The 16,824-nt window shown below is 36.9% G+C and overlaps 1 long non-coding RNA gene and 1 pseudogene across 1 annotated transcript; one reads left to right on the top strand and one right to left on the bottom strand.

The window, feature by feature from the left end:
• The first annotated feature begins 2,088 nt into the window (after positions 1-2,088).
• LOC133807011 (uncharacterized) lies at positions 2,089-2,649 on the top strand. Its single transcript, XR_009879111.1, has 2 exons — positions 2,089-2,128; positions 2,565-2,649. It is a non-coding gene; the product is annotated as an uncharacterized LOC133807011 (long non-coding RNA).
• A 13,044-nt stretch (positions 2,650-15,693) lies between these two features.
• Positions 15,694-15,792, bottom strand: LOC133807908 (small nucleolar RNA R71; annotated as a pseudogene).
• Positions 15,793-16,824: the final 1,032 nt, after the last annotated feature.

The raw sequence follows: 16,824 nt of genomic DNA, 5'->3' as shown, positions 1-16,824 counted from the left end.
AACTAAAGAATCATACAAAAATGAACTTAAGAATAGGAATACCTTTGGATGTACTAAAACTGAACTACACCTCGATATTGAAAACACACTCTATATCTCACTTCCCAAGTGTTTATAAAGCTTAAGATGATAAAGCTTATATCCCAACCTAAGTGTTTATCACTCTATAGTAATCCTAGCAGCTTGAAGGCTCTAAACACAGCTTGAAGAATGAGAGAAATGGCTGAGTTCTAGGTTCTATTTATAGAGTTCAAGGAGTGAAACTACCTCCTTTTAGCTTGAATAAAATAATGAATATTAATTGAAAAATATTTGAATATTCGTTCAACAGGTGCTTAAGACTCGGTCAAAAACGTTCAGAGGCAAGTCAAGAGGTTAAGGCTATTTTTAAAATTGAAAAACCAAACTTTAAAAAATACATAGGTGGGGCCGATATATCACCCCCTATAGGCGATATATCGCTTCTCCCAGTATTCCTGAGGCTGGTTCGATCGTTCGTGCAAAGTCGACGTGTTTTTCGTATCTTTCGTAGGCGATATATCGGCCCCTATGTTGCGATATATTGGCATACGTGAATATATTAAACACGTAATTGCACTTTTTTCAGCATAATTTGAATTGATTAATCAGGTTTGACTGAGTAATACGAGATTCCAGCAAGTTCTGGAAGGGTCTAGATGTAACGACCCAAAATCACTAATATGGCTTAAGGGCCTTGATTAGTGTGCCGGGAGGGCATAATTGGCTTATGTGTGAATTTATTGAATTAATGCATGATTACATGATAAGCATGCTTGTATAATTATACGAATATAAATGTGATTAAATGTTATACCTGTGAGAACCACATTATTATGTGGGTAAATCTGCAGCAGGCGACTTGAGGCGATCTTAGGGAGCTAGATAGCGGGAAAGTCACAACGGGGCTTAATATTTGACTTTGGACAAGTCAAGGGGTGTTTCAGGTATCGGGTGGTTATTTAGATTATTGGGTTATGAAAATAAATAATTGGAGATATATTTGAGGTTAGGAAGTCTAGATGGGAATATTGGGGAATTTTACCATTTTTCCCTCGGGGACGTTTCCGGTACCCCGAGCCTTGGGATTAACTTGATTGCTTAAGGATAGACTTAAGAAGATTTTAGAAAACTGTGGAATATAGCAAACCGACCCTCTCTTCCTTTCTGTCTTTCTCTCCCAAAGAAGAACACAGAAACTTAGAGGTTTTGGCTGGAAATCTAAGAATTGAAGCTGGAGTTTAGAGGATTAGCTCAAGGATTATCAAAGGAACTTAATCAAGGTCGAGGTAAGAATTGAATTCCATTTTCTGTGGTTGAAATTCTGTGTTTTTGAGTGTGTTCTAAGAAGTTTTGGGTTTTTGGATTTGAAGATTAAATTGAGGCTGGAACCTTGGAAGTTAGGCCAGAAAACTCTTGGAGGATTGGTTCTGCAACTGAGGTAAGCTCTAATTTAAGGTTTAAAGGTTGAGTTATAGTGTTTCCATGGCTGGGTTTTGAGTTCTTGAGTTAGAAAATTTCTGTGATTGAAGTAGGTTTTTGATGGGTTTCTAGTCTAGGTTTCAGCTGGGTTGTGTTGTTGGAATCTTGTGGAAAGTTTGTGGGTAATTTAGTTGTGGAATTGGGGTAGTTTTGAGTGAGTTTACATGAGGTTTGAGAGTTAAAAATGGAGGTTTTTCTGGGTTCGAAGGGGTCGGGCCGTGGCATAGTTCTTGGTGAGCCGCAGCCCTTCGAAGTTGATGTGTGATGAGGAAGGAGGGCGGGCCGCGACATGGTCTGAGTTGGGCCATGGCCCTTACCTATTTTTGGGCATTGGGAGGCCTTTGGTTGGGGCCATGCCACAGCATGGGTGGCTAATGCCGTGGCCCTTAAGGGATTTTGGGATTTTGAGATTCTAGGCTTGGGAATTTAACCTAGGTGCTCAGGATTGAATCTTTTATCATGTTTGGTGAAGTTCAATGTTCCGGAGACTAGAACTTTGTCTAGAAGCTCATTTAAGATTGTAGATTGTATCCTTTATCTTGGTTGTGACTAGGTGCTAAGCTAGGGCTCGGGGATCGGATCACGATCAAGGAGCATCGCTCGTAACTAGTTCACTTGGAAGCCAAAGGTAAGAAAACTGCACCTGGTTGTGTATTTGTAATGGGACTAAGAGTTCCCTAATATGTATGCATTGAAAAGGATGGTATTATGCCATGTAAATAGTAAACCAACGACCTAAGAGTGCCAAAGGTTACACTTGCGCACAGGGCGCGGCTCGACCACTGGTAGCCGAGGACAACTTATTATGCACTGAGCTCGGTTTAAGAGGGCTGGAGTCAGTGGGGGAAACAGAGGGTGCGGCCTAAGTTGTCGGCCCTAGTTATTATGTGATTTGACTATTATTAATGATTGGTTGCATCTTTGATTCGGATTACATGCTATGTGATTAATGTGGAATGTTAAGTGGTTGATCATGCTTGATGAATTATTCTCTTGATATGATTGTTAAGATGTGTAATATGTTTTCTTGCTGGGCCTTGGCTCACGGGTGCTACGTGGTGCAGGTAAAGGCAAGGGCAAACTTGATCAGCCCTGACTTGGAGAGCTCTGTGAGCGGAATGTACATGACCAGCTGCTCAGCTGCCACAGTTGAGAGGATAACAGGAACAGAAAAGCTATAAATGTCTGTTTTGCCTTAGAGTGGCTGATGGTAGTCTGTATTTTGGAAATTTTGTAAACTAACCTTTAAACACTGTTCCTTTTTGGGATCCCATATGTAAATTTGTTTAAGTATATGAAATGTATCTTTTGAGACCAAAACCATTTTATCCTTAGCACATTTATGGTTTAATGACACGTTTTGACTAAATGACTTGATTAGCAAGTCCTGTACCTTTATAAGTACACAGTGTAGCGGTCCTAGCTATCCAGGGCATTACACTAGAGCTTCTAGAAACTTCTATTTTTGAATTATCTATTTAAAATGCTTAAATCCTCAAATAAACAAGGTTGTGACAAGTGTCATGCTCTTAATGGTCTTGGAAGGTTCTATAGTTTTCTAGAGCTTTCTTTTATTTAAACTATAGTTAAATCCTTAAATAAACATGCACACGACAAGTGTCATGATCTTATTAATTTTATCTAAACCTTATAGTATAATAAATGACATCTTTATAATCAGCTATATTAATCAAACCTTATGTTATAATTAATATTCTTAAACTATAGATTAAACTTATAAAATCTATAAGTGTTGCTACGAGTGTTCAACTAAGTCCCGGCTTGAACCAAAATCTACAGTAATAAACATACTATAACTATTTCTACTACTACTACTATCTAACTAGCTAAGTAAAATTCTGGGACTCTACATTTTTAAACCTACCTTTAAATATTAGCAAGAGGACCTACATGGCATCTATCACATACTACGATAATGAGTTAATGGTCATTAATTTGTAGTCTTATGTTTTATGTTATGCTTTAGTAGTTTTTCCTTACTCGGCATTAGGCTCATTCCGTTTTAGTTAGATGGTGCAGGAAAATGAACATGGAAGGCGGGACGGATTCTAGGTGGCTTTGGCATGTGTATTGGGAGAGGACTAAAGGAATGGACCGATGGAATCGATCGAGGATGACGTTGATATTTGTGTCTTTTATTAATGTATTCATGATTTTCGCATTTAGTATTTTGAACATTTAAAATAAACGTTTCGTTTTATTTATGATTTTATGTATGAACAATGGGATCCCATATTTTGGATTTTCCATAATAAAGTTCTATTATTTTATGTATATTTCCAAAAGATAGTAATATGTCTGAGTAGTTTTTAAAGGTTTACGGTCTTTAAGTTAGTCAGGTCTTTACACTCGGTCCCCTCAACTATAAGGGTCTTCTGCACTACCTGTGCATAGGCGGTAGTCCTCAGGTCTAGTGTTATCCTGACATCACGGGAGATCATAACGTTCAATCCCCGCATAAATCGATCCCTCCCTGCCATATCGGTAGGCACCAAGTCTGGCGCAAACTTCGCTAACTGATCAAACTTCAGGGTATATTCTGTACCTGTCATTCGGTTCTGTGTTAGGTTGACAAACTCATCCACCTTTGAAGGTCGGACTGCAACACTGTAGTACTTCTCGTTTAAGATGTTTTTGAATTCTTCCCAAGTCATAACTGTCACATCCCTCCTCTGGGACATAACATCCCACCAGATGCGGGCGTCTTCTCTCAACATTTTAGTTGGCGTAGGCCATTCTCTCATTCCCTTCCACCCTCATGAAATCCATGATGTAAAAAATCATATTCATCCACTACTCTGCCTGTAGTGGGTCTGGGCCACCCACAAAGGTGGGAGGATGTTGTTTCCTAAACCACTCGTACAAGGGTTCCCACCTACGTTCCGTTGCAGGCTGGGCTGGCACTGGTGCCATAGCCTGTGGAACCTGTAATCCAATACCCCGAGGAGGGGCCTGTTGCCTCAACTCTTAAAGCTCATCTTCTGTTCGTTGAAGTCTGGCTTCCATTTTAGCAAGACACTATTGCTAATTCAGTGGGTTAGGTAGAGGGTCCAGACCCTGGTTGTCATCCTTGGCCCCATTGCCGCAGAGTCTAATCGATCGACGAGGCATAGCTACAATATGCCTGCAATCAATGACGTCGCACATCAGACATGATAACAACATCCAGAAACCACCTCCCAATCCCATCAGACAATCACAACAACAAAGTAACACATCGCACATAACATATAATAGTCAAGGGGGCTATGCCCTAGCATCATGCATATATAAACACATTCATCATGCTCTATCTATACATTCAGGAAAATAGGGCAACTTAAACAAGCAGTTAAGCATATAGTTCATTAAATACCAACCAACCCTGAGTCGACCTTGTCACTAGCAGCGAGCGTAAATGTTCAGTCTTTCTCCAGTAACCATAAACCCTGGCATGTTCTGATACCAAGTTATAATGCCTTACTACCTTTGAGTCGTTACCATTTTATTTATAAATGTGCCATTAGCTTGCTAATCGAGGGTTTTAGGTTAAAAAGTGTGATTAAATGGAATAAAGACTCATTTGATAGCATTGGATATAAAGATTTGGACATTCATTAAAATCATAAAAGTTATACATTTAGGATCCCAAAATACTATTTGAAAATGTTTTACAACTCAAAATATGAATACAGTCAACCTAAGCGACAAAGAAAATCATTATAGCATATTTTTCCCAAAATAACCTTGGCCATGGTAGCCACGTAGGCCGAACTTTTACACGCCGCTCCACGCTCTCCAACTCATGGTTGGTCGACCTTTACCTTGCCCTTACCTGCACCATAGAGCACCTATGAGCTGAATCCCAGAAAGAAAACTCTACGCATACAAAGCAGAATTCAATCCAATAATAAATCACATAAGCAGTCAACAAACTAAACACATAGCGGCCTACACTGACCAAGGTGGTTTACCAAGCCCTGGGTTCACGGTCTTCATCGAGCAAGTGAGTACAACGCCCTTGGAGGGTTTCGCCTTAGCGGTATGCACTTAGAATGCTTAACGCTGATTTCGGCCCTTGCCGTACCTGACTCCTTGTCGTTCTCAGCCTTTGCCATTTATTCATAATCATGCATAACATAACATAGCATTCATAGATATTCACACATATATTAAACACAATTAATAGGGCCATGCCCTGAAACACAAATAATAGGGCCATGCCCTACTCTACGGGCACAAACAGTTTTCTTACATGTGTCCCGAGCTGACAAGTTAATGCGATCCCGAAAACGATCCCCTAACTCGAGCTTTGATGTAAAAACCTGCTCCCAACGCCATAATAAATAAATATCCATCAATCTCTAATCATTTAGAACTTCAGATTAAAATACTAGCCTTCAGGACCTAGAATCCTACTAAACCGGGTAGTAGGATCCTTCCCAGGCGTTAACATTCGGGTTCTCGAGCTTAAAACCCTAAAATAGCCAAAAACTCCCATTTGATTCGCGGCCTAGCCCTTAAGGGTTGCGGTGCGCTCAAGTCAGAGAGCATAGCTCTCACATTTGGGGAACACGGGTCGCGACGCTCCTCAGCTTGTGCCACGGCACCTGGGCAAAAATCTGAGGCTCCCAAGCCTCGAAGTTCAAGCGGGCCGCAGTGCGAGCCCAAAAACTAGAAAAAAAGATTTTCTATTGCGTTTTCCCCGAGCGTAACTCACTAATTCGCACCCCAAACATCATTTAAACCTAGAATCAAGTATAGAATCCTCATCCACACAGCCTAAACATCACAACAATCCAGGAATAATTTCATATCCTGGCCGATCACTCAATACCAAACTAAAATCCAAATCCCATGTAAACTTTCAGTTATAGTAGAATTAAATAGAAAACTCAAGTTTAAACCTTTACCTTTGTGATATCTTCAACCTTGAGCTAATTCCCAAACACCTCAAGCCTCCAACCCTTCAATTGCTTAGCCAAAAGTCCTCAAAAATTCATCAAACTTCCAAGCACCTTTAGAGGGAGAGGGTGCCGAGAGAGAGAAAGTGAGATATGCTAAGAGAGTTCTGTTTTTGTTTTTCTTTTGGTTTCCAGAATTGTGTTGTGGCTAAGTCTAACCCCAGCTACCTAAGTCCCAAAATGCCTAAAATTCCCTTAAGTATATCATAATCCTTTAATGCCACCATGGGTAATCCCGTCATTTGCCATATCTCGCTATGCCCTCAAGTGTTCCTATAATTCCCCATTTAATCTTTGACACACTTAAACAAACATTAAATCACTACCTATTATCCGATAATCCCGAACACATATTATATACCCAAAATACCCCTAGGCTCCCCTCGAGCCGGGTACTCGATCCCGTTGTGAACATTTAGCTATTCTGCACCCTAGGACCGTCTCAGATCGCACATTACAAATATATCACCACAACCTCGTGGTACCAATCACAACACACATATAGATGTATTTATGCCCTCAATGGGCTAAAATTACAAATATGGCCCTAATAACCAAATTGGGTCCACATGCATATTTAATTCACCTACACATGCATTTCTAATAACATAATCATTTAATTCACATATTAACATAATTAAATCAATTATTGCCCTCTCAACACGCTAATCAAGGCACTAAGATTATTAGCAAATTTGCGACGCTACAACCTGCCTCTCAGAATTGGCAGTAGGTGTTTACAGATATGCAATTAAGATTGCAGAGGCAAGAGGAAGAGATCAGGTGTTTAAAACAACAAGTTCTGTCAGGGGACACCTCTTCCTTTGCTATGCCAGAAGTGGCACCAGTTTTGGCTCAGCCTAGGGTTGAGAATAGATGGGAATTACTATATGAGAGATTTCAGGATATTACCCTCCAATTTTTGAGGAAGGCCTAGATCCATTCAGAGCTGAACAATTGATGGGCATGATCAGTTCCATCCTTGATAGTATGGGGGTTGTGGGTCACGATAGGGTGATCTATGCTACATATGTGTTCCAGGAAGATGCCCGAACGTGGTGAGAAGTGGTATCCCAGACACGAGATACAACTGCAATGAACTGGAAAGAATTTAGGCAGTTTTTTAATGAGAGATATTACTGTGATGCAATTAAGACTGCAAAGACAAATGAATTTCTGAATCTGGTTCTGGGAAATACGACAGTATGTTAACAAATTTGATGGGTTGGCCAAGTTTACTTTTGATATGGTACCCACGGATGTGGCTCGGAAGAAGCAATTTATCTAGGGATTGAATTCCATAATAGCCCAGGGCATTAGAATTTCCCCAGTACATGAGATCTCTACCTACGCTCAGGTGGTAGGGAGGGCCCTCGTTGTTGAGTGCACAAAAAAAAGATTTGGAGGGAGAGTGCTAGAGAGCATGAAGCTCAGGCAGTGATACCTTAGTTTATTGGATCAAGCAGGGCAGAGGCCCCAATGATTAGGAAAGAAAAGTTAGCAACATTTTTGGTACCCATGGACTAGAAAAGAGATTCTAAAATGTTCAGTTAGGCCATCAGGGCAAGGATGAGTTCTGGAAACTCTACCCATAATGCACTCGGTGCAGGAGGCGCCATCTGGGGGAATGCCGAGCAAAGGTATGTTTCTTATGTGGGATGGTTGGGAACCTCAAGAAGGATTGCCCATGGCTAAGGAAGGATGAACCAAAGGGGGCGGATAGCTCAACTCCAACTCGAGTGTTCGCTCTGATGCAGTCACAGTCAGAGTCTAAGACTGAGGCTAGTCCTAGTAATGGCAGGTCAACTTCCTAGTTCTAATTTTTATATTATGCTGATTTGGTTTTGGTGCCATGTTGTTCTTGGCTTTGTTGCATTTAGTACAGGCACAAACTTGGTATGTGGATTATGTGGTTATGTTGTGATGAGGATTTGGAACCCTACTGGTAATTCCTAAGAGATGGGTTAGATTATTGGGGGAAAAGATTCATCAGTTGAATTGATAGACTAACTTTGTTATGATCCTGGATATGGATTGGTTAGCCAAGTATGGGGCAATGATAGATTGCAAGAAAAAGATGGTGACCTTGGGCTTGAGGGTGAGGAACCCTTTATATATTTGTTGGCACTGTGCATTGACTCCATATACTTATGATATATGTACTTAAAGCTAGAGACCTATTGTAAGAGGGATGCATAGGATTCTTAGCTAGTGTAGTTGATACCACTCAGGTAGTGCCAGGGTGACCAGGACAGACTAGATTAGCCTATGAGTTTTTGGATTGTGTTTCTAGAGAATCTGCCAGGGTTACCTCTACACAGAGAGAAATAATGGTGATTATGTTGGTGTCAGGGACGAAACCATTGTCTAGGGCATTGTATTGAATGGCTCCATCAGAGCTGTAAGAACTAAAGGTTTAGTTACAAGGTAAGACGATATTCTCCAAGTTAGATCTTCGATCTAGTTATCACCAGTTGAGCATTGAGGAGAAGGGTTATGGAGAAGTTTGCTTTTCGTAACAGGTATGGGCATTAGAAGTTCTTAGTCGTGCCTTTTGGATTGAGTAATGGCCTGGCAACACTTATGGATTTGATGAACAAGGAGTTCAAAAAGTATCTAAATTGGTTTGTGATCGTCTTTATTGATGATATTCTAGTATACTCTCAGTTAGAGATTGGCCAAGGCCAAGGAACACCTCAAAGGTCAGGAGTTTCCTTGGATTGGCAAGGTATTACATGTGTTTTGTGGAAGGATTCTCAAGGATTGTTACCTCGTTGACAGGCAAAATCAGAAGTTTGCATGGTCAGATTAGTGCAAGAACAGCTTTTAGGAACAAAGACAGTGATTGATGATAGCTTTAGTTCTGCGTCTTCCTACAGATCATAACAAGTTTATGGTTTATTGTGATGCCTTGAGACAAGATTTGGATTGTATTCTTATGCAGACAGAAAAATGTGTTTGCCTATGCATCATGTTAGTTGAAGGATATGACCAGAGCTAGAGTAGAGTTACAGGTAGGCCAGTTGGCCAAAATTACGCTTGAGTTTACTTTTTTAGAGAGGATCAAAGAGAAATAGTTGAGTGAACCACATATGGGAAAAATTAGAGGGGATTCCCTAGCTGGATTAGCTAAGGACTATACAATGTTAGGCATGAGTTTATTGAGGTATAAATATCAGATTTGGGATTCGATGGAAACTGGAATTAAACGGGAGATTCTGGATGAAGATGTACCAGGATCTGAAAGCTTTATATTGGTGGCCTGGGGTGAAGAGGGACGTAACTGAGTACGTGGCAAAGTGCAGACCTGTTAGTAGGTAAAGGCAAAGTATTAGAAACCAGTAAGGCTATTACAACCTTTGGGTATTCCATAGTGGAAGTAAGAGGACATCACGATGGACTTCGTGGGGGGATTGCCCAGGATAGTGGGCTAGCATGATTCAGTCTTGGTCATTATTGTAACGACCCACTAACTTAAAGACCTCGGACCATTAAAACTACTAAGACATAACTATTATTTTCGAATACATACATAAAATAATAGAACTTTATTAGAAAATCCAAAATACGAGATCCCATTGTTATTACATAAAAATGATAAAGAGAACTTAAACCTTTATTTTAATCATTTAAATACTAAATGTGGAAAATCATAAATACATAAATAAAAAGACTTGAAACATAAACGTCATCCTCAATCTTTCCCATCAGTCAATTCATTTAGTTCTCTCCCAATGCACATGCCAAAGCCACCATGAATCCGTCCCGCCTTCCATGCTCATTTACCTGCACAATCTAAATAAAAAGGAATGAGTCTAATGCCCAGTAAGGAAAAACCACTAAAGTATAACATAAAACATAAGACGTAAGAACATAAGTCATAAAAACATAAGACTACAAATTAATGGCCATTAACTCATTACCGTCGTATGTGATAGAAACCATCTAGGTCCTCTTGCTACTATTTAGAGGTAGGTTTAAACACAACTATAGTCTACGATAATGATAAAAATCTTGGGATTCGCTTATTTGCTATAGTCTACTATAGAGAAATGTAGGATTAGAAACTCCTAAAACCAAATAGTAAAAACCATAAGTTTTGTAAAGAAAAGAGGATGAAAAGAAGATCTAAACCATCAAGGTAAGAACTTACCGAAAACCTTAAGTTTCAAGAAAATCAAACACCTAACCAAAAGCCATTATAACTTGTTAGGATTTGAAGAAAATGAAAAGAATAAGAGCAACTATAATGAACTAAACCCGAGGATAAAAAATACCTAGGATAGATTAGAACTTCGATCTACACCTCAATACCGAAATCACACTCTAGCTTACTTCCCAAGAGTTTAGAAAAGCTTAGATTTGAAAAAAACTTTCAACCACAAAACCCTAGCATTTCTCTCTAGAACAAAATTAGCAGCTTGGAGGCTCTGAAAAGTGTTTGAATGATGATGCAAATGGCTGAGTGAAAGGTCCTATTTATAGAGGTCAAGGAGTGAAACTAACTCCTTTTAAAATGAATAAATAAATATATAAAAATTGAATTTTCTCCTCAACAGATACCCAGAACTCGGTCAAAATCGTTCAATAGCAAGTCCAAGTTGTTGACGGCTGTTTCTAGCTCAGATTCCACAGACTTTCAAAATATGCATGTAGAGCCGATATATCGCCCCCTATAAGCCATATATCACCTCCCCCATATTCTCAATCCTTCATGGTTTCGTTCGTGCGAAGTCAACAAGTTTTCCGTATCAATCATAGGCGATATATCGACCCCTATAGCTGCGATATATCGGCTTACACTGATATATCAAACACTTTTTTGCACACTTTCAGCACACTTGAATTTGTTTAAACCACTTTGACTGAGTAATACGAGATCCTGACAGCTGAGGGAAGGTTCATGACTTCCTAGGTTTATCCTTAACTGATTTAATCATCTAAAATCCTTAAGTCCTTAATAAACATACATGTGACAAGTGTCAAATTCTTAATTATTCCATCTAAACCTTAGATTATAATAAATAATATTTATAGAACCATCTATATTAATCAAACCTTATGATAAAATTAATATTTCTAAACTATAGGATAAACTTATAAAATCCATAACTATCTCTATGAGTTTCCAACTAAATCTTGGCTTGAACCAATAACCACGAAAAACTAAAATACTACAACATAAGCTATTACTATCTAGCTAAGTAAAATTATGAGACACTACAATTATAGACCGATATACAAAGTCAGCTTACTTTTATCAGTGAGGACGAGCAATACAGGGGATCTTGTTTTTACTTCCAAGTTTTGGGGAAGTTTATAGAAGGCGATGAGTATATAGCAGAAGTTCAGTACAACTTATCATCCTCAGACTAATGGTAAATCAGAGAGGATTATCCATATATTAGAGAAAATGCTAAGAGTATGTGTATTGGACTTTGAAGGGTCTCGGAATGAATATTTGCCTATAAAAGAATCTTCCTATAATTATAGCTACTATTTGATTATTAGAATGACACCTTATGAGATGTTGTATGGAAGGAAGTGTAGATCTCCCATTCACTAGGATGAGATGGGTGAGGGGAAATATTTGGGTCCTAAGGTAGTTCAGAGGACCACTGAGACTATTGAAAAGATTAGAGCTCGGATGCTCGCTTCTTATGGTAGACATAAAAGTTATGTTAATCTGAAATGCAGGAACTTGAAGTTCCAAGTGGGAGACTAGGTCTTCCTTAGAGACTCACCATGGTAAAGGGTGAGGAGAGTAGGGAAAAAGGGCAAGTTGAGCCCTATATTTCTAGGACCATTTGAGATCCTGGAAATGATCGGTCAGGTGACCTATAGATTGGCCTTACCATCAGTACTGTCGGTTGTACCCAATGTATTTTATATTTTCATGTTGAGGAAACATGTATTAGAAGAGACTCATGTGTTGAGTGTAACTCTACAAAATAGAGTTATTTTAACACATTTTTTTATGCTAATTGTTGCTTAGTCTTTGATTTGTTTAAGTAACTTATTAAGTTTTTAAGTAATTTTGAATTTATTAGTTTTATTGTAATTTTTTAGATTTTTATATGTTTTTATAGATATTTTATTATAATATGTTGTAGTTTAATTATTTGAAATTAGTATTGTTAAGTTGGAAGTAAAAAGATGTACTTTTGAGCTTAAATGTTTTAGTAAATTAAGTTTTAATTAGTATTTTCATTGAACTTATTTTGTATATTTTATTATTTAAAATATTTAGTTTTAATTTAATTTATGTTTATTTTATAGGGAACATGTTGTATTTTTGGGCTCTTGAAAAACAAGAAAAATGAAGGAAATGAAAATAAGTAAAACTAGAAGAAATAAAGCAAATTTTGGTATTTTTGAGCAGGAAAATGAGCTCATCTGCCCAAAGCCCATGACCCAAGCCTCACTTCAGCTACCAACCTCCTTCTCCTCTCCACGAGCCTGCATGCCATTAGGCCCGCTAGCCAACCGGCCTAGCCCGCGCCTGCCCAGCCTTCCCAACCAGGCCCAACGCCGAAGCCCCAGCCAACCTGCTCCATTTCGGCCCAACTGCCTCCCTGCCAGGCCCATGCCTGCCACAACCACCCTTTGTTCTTATTGAGCCCAACAAATGCCTCATTGTCTCCTTGTCCCCTTAGGTCCAAAAATGCCACATTTTTACCCAACTTTCCTACACATTTCACTACAAAATTCATCATGACACCCTAGAATTTACCCCTACTTGCCATATTATTATTAATTTAATTAATCTAATCAATATAATTAATTTAAATTAATTATTTTAATAATCTCATTTTGGCTATAAATATGTAATTTCAAGACCATTTTCAGGTGCTTATTTTTTGGTTACCATCATCTTTTCTACCATTTCTCTCTACCATTCTCTCCTCCATTTTAGTGTTTTTACAGAGCATTTTTCAAGTATGTATTCTTCTTGTTTTGTAATTTCTATTCTAGTTATGAGTTTCTAATCTTTTTAAAATTATTAAGGTGATGATGAAACAATATGTAACTAGAAAATATTTATTTTGTATGTTGATTTCCCATTTCTGAAACAAAGTTTATGGATTTTTCTTCTTCAAATGTTTTCTTTCATCTTAAATATCATGTATTTTTTATTGCTAGCATATATTTACAGTGTGTTCTTCATTAGTGCAAAATCATAGTATTCTTTGATTAAGGTGTGCCGTTAAATTGTGCACATCAAATGCTTAGAACAAAAATATTATGTTTTGCCTTATAAATAATATTCATTGATTTATTTATTGTTTCTTTAAATTGATTCACACTAAATACTTTGATATTATATTGCTAAAAGTGAAGATAACTCCTTTATTAATATAATAACTTGTGCTTAAAAAGAATATCTAAATTGAATATGTGATCATTTGATTAATTTCAACTATTAAAACTTGGGAATCAATGTACTTATAGATATTATTAAACTTATATTTTGTGGTTTCTATTTTCTTGATAATCTTTCTCTTACAACTTGTTTACAATTCCTGTCTTGTTTATTTTTCTTGCTTTAATATCTTTATTATTATATAGTTATTTTATTTTCTTGATACAAAAATCTCACTAATCTTTTGAGCTAGGTTAGAGTTTATTAATTTTTGTTTAAAATAGTTTTCTTTTTTATTTTAGACAACTCCTTTTGGTTCAACATCCTTGCTTACACGATCACTATTCTATATGAATGATTCGTTCGCTTGCGATATAAATATTTAAAACATACCCATTTTGGGTCCATCAAGTTTTTGGCATCGTTGCCGGGGAGTTGTAAGAAAAGAAACAAACTTTTTCTCAAGGTTAGTGAATTGTTCTACTAGTTATTTTAATTTTTGCACTTCAAAAAAAAATATATAGAAAAATATAAAAAAATATTTATTAATATAAAAACTAAAAAAAAAAGATAAAAAAAAAAAGTTGGGACGGTTCTACCACCCATAAAAAAAAACTTATTTATATTTGTATATTTATTGTTTTTTTTAGTTGACGACACTTATGCCTCCTATCTATCTATCTTTTTAATTTTTATAGTTGATGACACTTCTGCCTCCTAATTTTGTTGTAACTTTGTTGCAATTTTTATTCCTTGTATATGTTTGTTAGTTGACGGCACTTGAGCCTCCTAACATTTGTTGTAATTTTCCTTATTTATCTTGTTGTTATATTTATGTGCAATTTACTAGTTGATGGCAATTTTGCCTCCTAGATAGTTGATGGAAATTTTTGCCTCCTAGTCTTTTACCTTATGTTTTAGTTGATGTCACTTGTGCCTCCAATTTTTACCTTATTGTTATGGTTGATGGCATGCTATGCCTCCCTACTCATGTCTAATTTTTGATAGCCTTATTTAATTTTACCTTATTTTTCTTTGTATCTTATCATATTATTGTGTAATTGTGAAAAATACTTGGAAAAAAACCTAAATCTTGTCTTTTCACCATAAGAAATCTTTGCTTAAAGGAATTTGAACAAAATTCCCAATCCGCCTCTACTAATTAAACTCGGGGAGTTGTTAGTAGTGTGCGAGTAAGTGGAATCAAATAGGCCTGGGGACAAGTAAACCATACAAATTATTTTGTTGTGAAATTTCTAAAAATTCTAACTATGCTCCGTGGTTGCAATTTTAACTGATCTTCCACATTAGAAATTTTTTGTTTGAGATTATCTGTGTTGCCTTGTTTGTGAAAATTATATGCATCATTGGGAACATAATTCTAAAAATCGATTAGTAAAAAGACGTTTATCTTTGTTTGAAATTGAAAGTGTTAGTAAAAATTTGAGTATCATGGAACCAATTGCTAATATTAATATAAATCCTATTGATGAAAATGTTGTGCCTGAAAAAACCTTGCATGAATATTTTGCACCTATTTCATCTAATGCTCTTTCATGTATTATTTTTCATACCACTTCTACTACCCATTTTGAGCTTAAACCATCAATCATTCAATTGTTGCCATCTTTTTATGGGTTAGATAGAGAAGATCCTTAGATGCATGTCAAAGATTTCTTAGAAATTTGCTCAACATTTTAATTTCAAAAAATTTCTGATGAGTTGGTCAAACTAAGATTATTCCCTTTTTCATTAAAAGACAAATCAAAACTTTGATTAAATTCCCTTCTCACGAGGTCTATAACTACATGGGATTAACTTTATAATAAATTCTTGCTAGAATTTTTTCCTATGTCTAAAACTGATAGTCTAAGGAGAGAAATCTCTGAGTTTTTTAAAAAAGATAATGAAGAGTTTTATGAATGTTGGGAAAGATTTATTATTAAAATGTCCCCATCATGGTTTTGAAAAATGGAGACTTGTAAAATATTTTTATGATGGTTTGACTCCCTCTAATCGTCAAATGGTTCAATCTATGCATACTGGAAATTTTTTAAAATTTCAAGGACAAGAGGCTTGGGACGCCCTTGAAGATTTATCTGTCAATTCACAACAATGGAATTATTTTGATCCTAGGTCTAGGTCAACTAATTCACCAAAAAGGCGAGGAAGGTATGAAGTAAAAGATGAATTAGACTTAAGAACATCATTAGACAAATTAGCGAGAAAAGTAGAAGCATTAGCCATATGCCAAACTATAAATTCTCCAATACAACAAAGAAAAGATGTTTGTTCTATATGTTCTAATCCTTGCCATAATGCCCAAGCATGTCCTTCCTTCCAAGAAGCCTATTCTGAGGAGTCAAATGCTCTTCATGCTTATGGGAAACCAAATGATAGCCCATTTTCATCTACATATAATCCAAATTGGATAAACCATCCAAACTTTTCATGGAGACAAAACCAACCTCCAATGAATCAAGGGCACCAATACAACACGCAAAACCAAACTCATGCCCCACAAAATCAACCATATCCTCAACAAAGGAAACCTTCCTTAGAAGATACTTTACAAAAATTTATGCAATCCACTCAAAAAATCCTACAAAATTAGTCTCAATCAATTACCAAACTCGAGACACAAGTAGGACAACTCGCTAATGCTTTAGCTGATAGAGAAAATAGAACATTCCCTAGTCAACCTATCCCAAATCCAAAAGGTCAATATGAGACAGGAAAGTCTATTCATAATGGAGAAGTCAAATCAATTTCAACTCTTACGTCCGGAAAGAACATTGTCAAACCTGATTACATACCCGAGGTCGAAAAAGAAAAAGAAAAGAGTCAACCTTCTAGTTCTAATGCCAATAACTCTTCAAATGAGGATACTCCAATCCATCCTTTCATTTCGAAAGCCTCATTCCCACAAATATTAATTCCAATTAAAAAAAGCGGCCAATATAATGACATCTTAGAAGTTTTTAAACAAGTTAGTAG

This window comes from Humulus lupulus, chromosome X, assembly GCF_963169125.1.
Source record: "Humulus lupulus chromosome X, drHumLupu1.1, whole genome shotgun sequence".
NCBI lineage: Eukaryota > Viridiplantae > Streptophyta > Magnoliopsida > Rosales > Cannabaceae > Humulus > Humulus lupulus.
This window is presented reverse-complemented; position numbering and strand designations above follow the sequence as displayed.